This window comes from Lissotriton helveticus, chromosome 5_1 (assembly GCF_964261635.1).
Source record: "Lissotriton helveticus chromosome 5_1, aLisHel1.1, whole genome shotgun sequence".
Taxonomy (NCBI): domain Eukaryota; kingdom Metazoa; phylum Chordata; class Amphibia; order Caudata; family Salamandridae; genus Lissotriton; species Lissotriton helveticus.
Window position 1 is genome coordinate 1,298,835,208 of NC_136065.1, and position 8,029 is coordinate 1,298,843,236.

Consider the following 8,029-nt stretch of genomic DNA (forward strand, 5'->3'; position numbering starts at 1 on the left):
TCTTGTAATAAATATACATAGGCTTCAGTCTTTTTTAAATATTCGCAGACCCTAGCTTGTTTTCTTCTGTCCCCTAAACCATTGAGGTTCCAGGAGAGGAATTTATTACTAGAGCTGACCGCCATATCTGAACTTAAACCTTAGTTGTTGTATTCTATCTTTCCAAAACTATCTTTGTAAAAGATTTCTTTCCTTTCTATACTCCTTCTACAGGTATTGGTGGTATAAGAGAAACCCCTTAGGATGGCTAATCTTCAGACGTTTGGGTTTTCAGACGAAGATTTTGAAACACTGGTGGGAACCAGTACAACATTTGGTAATAGCTCTGCATCCAACTCTCACTGTAACAGTGACATTAATAAACTACAGTTGTTAGACAAGAAGCTTGCCCGAATAGAAGCGCATGGAGAGTTCATGCTGAACTATTTAAAGGCAGGTATAATTCCATTGGGTCTTAGAGTCCGGAATATTCCAGGCCTATTTGTAGATATCAAAACCTTTCTCATTAAGTGGAGCATGATAGCCAGTCGCTACTCAAGAGATCTGATGATTTTAATAATATCCACATCTAAAGAATTAGCATCTGAAATAAAGAAAGAAATAGAAGGTCTCGAGGAAAAAATTAAAAGAGCATCCACTATAGAAGAAGCAGATAAACAGTTAGAAATAGTAAAGAAAGATGTTGCGTCTTTCATAGACTATTTAAGAAAAAGGAAGAATGATACATTTATTAAAGATAAGAGATTCTATACATTAGAACGGACTTACCCATATATTGGGGACAATTTTTATAAGTCTGACTATCAACAGGGAGAATCCAATTACAATTATCCACAAAAAATTAACACCTTTTCTGATTCTTCTGATCCTGACTCAGATGGAGACAGCAATATGGGCTATCAGGATGAAGGACCATATAATCCCCAGAATACTAGGAGAAATACTCGCCAGCCTTTTTTAGGCCAGCGTGGCTCGCGACGGGGACGCCAGAGAGTCAGGTTCCAAAACCAAGCGAGGGGTCACTATCAAAATCATCAATATCCCCAGGAACCTCATCAATATCTAGAGACTCGCAGCAAACAGTACTGGCGGCAAGGGATGTGATACCCATTTTTAATCTATCTTCACATATCTTAAGAGAAAAGGATACGTCCCTACTAACAAAAGGGCTATCGTTTGTCCCCCACTCCAAAGTGAACCTGTTTGAATTATACCAAGATATTCAGTCTTTCTTTCGAAAGATTAGATTAAAGAAGTTTTTCTGTGATAGTGAACAACTGGAAACTGATGACAGAATACAGAGTATAGTGTCCCTCCCATCAACCTTCACTCCAACCTTAGAACAGATAGGCCCAGAAACTGCTATATTTGAGACGGTAGTAATGAAACATTTGGAACAAGCAGTCCGGTTTGTTCCAAAACCTAGATATAACATTACCAAGGAAGAATATATGTCTATAAACGAACTAAAGAATAATAAATCCATTGTTGTTAAAAGTAGCGATAAAGGAGGTGGCATTGTTCTTCTAGATTCTTTAATGTACGAAACCAAAATGACTAATATGCTTAATGATTCCTCTTTCTATAAGAAAATTAGATTGAACCCTACAGAAAGAATTGTGAAAACAATACAGAAAATAACTACAAAAGCCCATGCAACAGGTATTATAAATGATAAAGAGTACACGTTTCTCAAAAAATCTGAAAATAAGATGTCCTGTATTTATGGATTACCCAAGATTCATAAGAGCGAGCAGGACCCCCCCTTCCGACCTATCATGTCTACGATAGGAACCCCCCTTGAAGCTGTTTCTAAATACCTCGACAAGATTCTCCGTCCTTATATCCCCTCTATACCATCCTATATTAAAGATAAAGGGGATATTATTCAGAAAGTAGAAAACCTTCCTTTTAATAAGAACACGGATGTCTTGGTTACTCTCGACATTGAAAGTCTATACAGTAATATTCCACAAACTGAAGTCATTGACGCTACAATGGGGTTCATTGATGTACATCATATACCATGTTCGAAACCTTTCATCAAGGAATGCCTTCTGCTTACCCTGAAAGAGAACTTCTTTGAATTTGGAGAGAATCTATATTTACAGGTGAAGGGTGTAAGCATGGGGGCGTCCATGGCACCGTCAATAGCGAATATATACATGTCCCTATTTGAATCCAGATTTATTTACAATGAAATCGCCCCTTTTTTCGAGTCTGTTTCCCATTGGTACCGATACATTGATGACATCTTTTTTGTATGGACCGATGGGGAACAGACACTGAAGGAATTTCTATCATGGCTGAATCTCGCTGATGCCAATTTGCGTTTCACCGCCCATATAGATGGATCACAGGTGGAGTTCCTTGATATATACATTAGACAGAACGATGGCTATTTGGAAACTGATTTGTACACAAAACCAACAGCAAGGAATACTTTATTGCATTTTAGAAGTTACCATCCTAGATGCCAAAAGGACAGTATTCCCTTCTCACAATTTCTTAGGGTGAGACGCAACTGTACAAATATAAAAGACTACGACATCCAATCCGTGACAATAAAACAGAAGTTTCTAGAGCGAGGCTACCCTCATCGTTTGATTAGGGAAGCCTACAAAAGGGCACGGTTTTACGACCGTGACTCCTTATTTAACACACAGAAACAAAACCAAGACCAGAAATTAGTATGTATAACCAGACACTCCACTTTAGATGCAACTGTCAGGCAGGTGATCAATTCTAATTGGCACCTTCTTAATGTGAATCAGACAGGTAGCAAACTTGCAAAACCTATGTTTGCCCACCGACGAAACAAAAATCTTAAAGATCTGATAGTACGATCACGTTTCACTAAGCCCACGACTAATCCCCCATTTTTACAGAAATCTATTAATGGCACTAATGGAATCAGGGGCACTTCTCGCTGCGGTTCGTGCAAATCTTGCGACCAAATCATCACGGGCGACACAATAGTACTAAATGACAGTACTGTGCATATGAAGGATTTCTACACGTGTAACACGCAGAATGTAGTCTACCTCATTGTATGCCCCTGTAATTTGGGCTACGTAGGTGAAACCTCACGCGCAATAAAAACCCGCATGACAGAACACAGATCGGCGATTAAGATAATGAGAAATACAGCACCTCTAGTAAACCATTTTTTGGAATTCAAGCACTCCCCCGCAGATGTGAAATGGTGTGTACTAGAAAAAATTCGCATACCAAATGGAAAAGGAGGAGACAAAATAAGAAAGAAGAGGGAAGTGTACTGGATTTTCACTCTTGGCACTTTTGATAAAGGGCTGAATAATGAACTCCCTTGGGAGAATGCGATCATTTGATTCCCTACTATCTCCAAGAAAATCGTATTCCAAGTTTTTTTTTTTTTTTCTTAATACCATTGAGAGTTAGCAGTTAAAAGTTTTGTCCTCTCCCCATCCTGTGTTCAATAGTTCACCATAGAGAGTCATCGTAAGCGACATCTCGTTATGGAACTTTAAATTTTTCTAACACATTGGGTTACAAGAAAATAGAAATAATTTGGGAATGACAAGCCCGTTCTCTTAGAACAGGCCCTCGTGTAGATTTTTCTCTTTACTTGTTGGTAGAATCGCATGCGAGATATAATGTTCTCCTTTCCCTTTACGAGAGGGAGGGGCCCTATCAACTACCTGTCACAACATGACATATATAAACCTATCAGGTTCGCGCTTCCAAACTTTTTGAAATAGATGAGATACCGGAAGCCACCCGCGACGTCGGTCTTCAGAGATAGAGTAAGGTATATGTTTAGCCGTACTAGCTGTCCTTTGATCTTTTAACAGCTTCTTTAAGGAGGCACGCATGCGGATGTAGCTCTATGTAGCCCCGACCGTCATTTAACATAAGGCCGGAAGCAGTTGCCCTTGTCGTTTGACTTGCCTTAATTATCAGGTAATGAAACCTTTTAGGGCCCCTAGTAAGACTTCTAACTAACCTTTGTTGTTACTGCTCCTACATAAAATACCTTCTATTCTTCCTTTTTTGTAAATAGCGGAATTACGTTTCATATGGCTCGTTTGATTCCGGTATGATATAACCATTTTGAAGTTCTGCAATCGTTACTTCACTGAGTCATCCGCAACGCTGCTCCTAAAATACCGAGCAAGGTATGTGTTTAGTCACACGAGCGCAAAAGTTGCGTAAAGATAGCATGCCGTTACAACATTTCTACACAAAGCTGTTTTTATTTTTCTAACAGCTTAACTAAAGAGGCACGTATACGATTGAAGCTCTTCCTATCTCTGACTGGTTTTTAATGAGAAGCTGGGAGTAGACGCCTTGCTTGACCTGTTTTATTTATCAGGTAATGAAACATTTGTGGGACTGATTAAAACTTCTATCTTATTCCCGCCGTCACCGGGTCTAAATAAAATACCTCGACTTACTTTCTCTTAGAATAACAGATCCACGATCTACATGGCTTGCTTTCTTCCCGTATGACACAACTAATTCAACGTCCTGCAGAGGTTACTTAATCAAGTGATTTGGTCCTCAAAGGTAACCTGTTCGAACCAGGGGACGACAGAAATTAAAATAGAGCATTTTTATCTTTGACTTCTAAACATCATGTGGTCTTGTAGTAAAATACTCAGAATAGCGATAATTCAATCTATGCCGCTCTTTTGTTTTCGTAGGCTGTAATTAGTTTGAAGCCCAGCCGATATTAATTAATCAAGCTATTTCATCGTCTAAGGCACCAGCTTTTCCCGATTTTGAGCATAAAAAGCCCTGTCCTAAAATTTTAAAGGTAAGATAATCTGAGCTCTTAAATATAAGACTGCCAGGAATAAGGTGTCCAGACCCATTAATAACTTGACACAGAACGAATATAATAGATCTGATTAAGATCATAGGTAACCAGAATATGTATCCTATATGCCATTAGCTTTAGCCATTTTTCTATTTTTGTTTTCAAATTGATCATTATAAACATCGAGCATTTAGACTAGACTTTAAAAGGGTTTCCTAGCACCAGTCCCTGGTTTTATTTACTCCTCTTTCTTCTTTATGAATTCTCACTACTGTTTATTATTGATTTTTTTCGCTGATGAATATTATGTAATAGGATTGTAAATATTGTATATATATATGTATATATGTATTTATTATAGTAGGGAATCTTTCTTAAACGGTATCAACAATTTAAAGCATCAACTATCTGGCATCAAGAATAGAACATAATTATGTCAACTAGCTATCAGAATACTTGTTTATTGTACATAAGAGAGCGTTTTAAATTATTATTTCTTTAAATTTTAGAAATCACCTGAAATTGTCCTGATGAAGACACACTGTTTGTGTCGAAACGCGTCGACAGTCTTCAATTCCTTCAATTAATTCTGGGAATTATCAAAAGTTTATTACCTCCCAGGATTTTTTGTGTATTATTGTGATTAAGAAATGTATGTTTGTTTGATTTTTTTAAAATATTTGCTCTTTATGAAATACTGAACATGTCTATATCAAAATTTTTATACGTTATCACATTTTAATGTTGTTGTTGCTCTTTCTCGTGTGTTCTATATGTACTGATTGAAATTGATTTTATTATAATCTTATTTTGCCAGATTGTTTTTCTCTGTTTTGCCTGGGTATTTTACCTTGCTTTCAACTTAAACCTTAGCCCGCCCACCCTCCAGAGCTCCAACCAACAACCTAACACTTTTGCAACATATGAGGAAATTTTATCATTTACACCCACCCCCTCTTGACCCCTCCCAAACCCTCCCCCAGGGAACCCACCCATCTACCAGGCGCTGTTCTTGCCTATGTGGAGCCCCCTACTCCCTCGGCACCCTCGGTGGTGCAGCTATTTGTTATTTTAATTTTGCGGAGTCAAAAACTATTGTATTTTTTTTTTCCGTTTATTGCCTCTATAACTCTCACCCAGTATCCGTGCACCTACTTAAGTCTTCATCTAATAGCTTGAACAAAACTATTTCCTCATCTTGACCAAGAGTTCATCAACTTCCTCCGGGTAATTACAATTGTACATTTTATTGTTCCACATCACCTTCAGGAGAGCTGGAAATTTCATCTGTACTTGTGCCCCCAATGACCTAAGTTCTGGCATCCTCGAACCTAGTTCCCACTGTGTCCGGGCTGTCCGGCCTCCTATATCAGATCTTATTTGATACGGATTAGCTCTATAGTGGAAGGTGGAACGTGTAAGACACCTACTTAGAATTAATTCTTTAACACTATATGTCTGAAAGTTAACAAGAATCTTCCTAGGTGCCTTCCGGTCAGGGTGTAGCCTGAAGAGGTCTCTATGTACCCTTTGAATCTCTGCCTCGAGATCAATGTCGGGTCAATCTTTCAGGACCCGTCCCGTAACAAATTACACACAAAGCCCTTGATATCCTCCACTTCCTCACCCTCCGGAATTTTCAAAATTCTCAGATTGTTCCTACGGGTCTGAATCTCCAACCTCTCCATGTCCATCGATAAAGACCGGTTCTGTGCCTTTAGAGTAACGATATCCTTAGAGTTCTCCAATGTAGACTCTGATAGCATAGAGACCTTACTCTCAAGTGCACTGGTCCGGGTACATATGTCCTCTAGTGCTTGTTACAAGTCAATCCCACAGTTTCTTCTTGACTCTGCCAATAAAAGGGCCTTGTTTGTTTTTCTGTCTACCAGTAGACACTTTTTTGTTAATTTCGCGGCCGAAATTGGTAATATCGCGGCAATCTCGCTAGTCAGCCGATTGCGCGATTTTTTAGCGAATCGCGAAATCGCAAAATGCTGGAGGGTCTGCCTAATACGGCTTGGCCACTTCCACCAGTTCTGAAAATCTACAACAATTTCTTGGAAAAACCCACCTTCAGCAGTCAGGGACTTCCCCCTGCATGAATATTAACTCTGGGCGTAGCACTTCGCTATGCCCACAGAGTGGGCGTAGTGTTGCCTACTTCGCCATTTGCAAAGTAGGCGTAGCAGGCAACACTACGCCCACTCCGTGGGCGTAGCGAAGTTGCCCGCCACCCGCCTCCCTCCCGCCCTCCCTAATAAATAACCTTTTTAAAAAGAATAAAAACCACTTACCTTGTCGGCTGCGTCCCCGGGACTCCCTCTCGTAATCGCGCCGCCGTCTCGGACACTAATGCGCATGCGCGGCCGCGCGCACATGCGCATTTCTCACGAGAAAGCGCAATGCGCGGGCGGCCGCGCATGCGCATTAGTATCCAAGATGGCGGCGCGATTACGAGAGGGAGCCCCGGAGACGCAGCGGACAAGGTAAGTGGTTTTTATTCTTTTTAAAAAGGTTATTTAAGTATTTAGGGAGGGCGGGAGGGAGGCAGGTAGTATTTAGGGAGGGCGGGAGGGAGGCGGGTGGCGCGTAGTGGGGCTACGCGAAGTGCGTAGGTGGACATAGTTTCTTGCCCACTTCGCATAGCTTCGCGTAGCCCCACTACGCCTACTACGCCCAGGGTTAATAAGTTATCCAAGAAATCATGGAGTTTTCAGAGAATTAAGTCTCTGATGACGTTATTATGTCCAATCTTACATCAAACTCGGCAACTTCAAGGTATAAATATGCCCACACTTGTCCAAACAAACACACGGTGGTTTGGAGCAGTTCAACTATCTACTTGCCCGACGCGCCCTGCTGCAGCAAGTGTCGAAGGAAGCCGACCCTCCAGCTGACGCACTGAGAGACGCTGTACTTTCTCCTGTCGAGAAATCCGGCTCCAGTGTTTCCAGGCTACCCTTGTGGGTTGCTGGGAAATCGAGTCCTGTGAGAGAGAGATACAAGACCTCCTACATTCTAAAACCAAGGTACGGAGCTGATTAGACCTTAAGAGAATTCTTGGAATAGATTCTTGGCAAATACTACTAAAACTAGGCTACACACTACTTACTTCTTCCCTTGTACTAGACCTAGGTTAGGTACACCGGGGTAGCCGTATTTTAAAAGCACCAGTTGAGTACTTTTAGTCATTATTTATCACTGTATGTATTTTATGCATTTTAG

At 40.5% G+C, this 8,029-nt stretch overlaps 1 long non-coding RNA gene across 2 annotated transcripts in view; it reads left to right on the top strand.

The window, feature by feature from the left end:
- LOC144755333 (uncharacterized) overlaps window positions 1-6,945 on the top strand; it is a 91,363-nt gene extending 84,418 nt beyond the window's left edge. For both annotated transcript variants that reach the window (XR_013594875.1, XR_013594874.1), the window contains one exon: window positions 5,311-6,945. This is a non-coding gene — a long non-coding RNA (uncharacterized LOC144755333). The remainder of the gene's footprint in view (window positions 1-5,310) is intronic.
- Window positions 6,946-8,029: the final 1,084 nt, after the last annotated feature.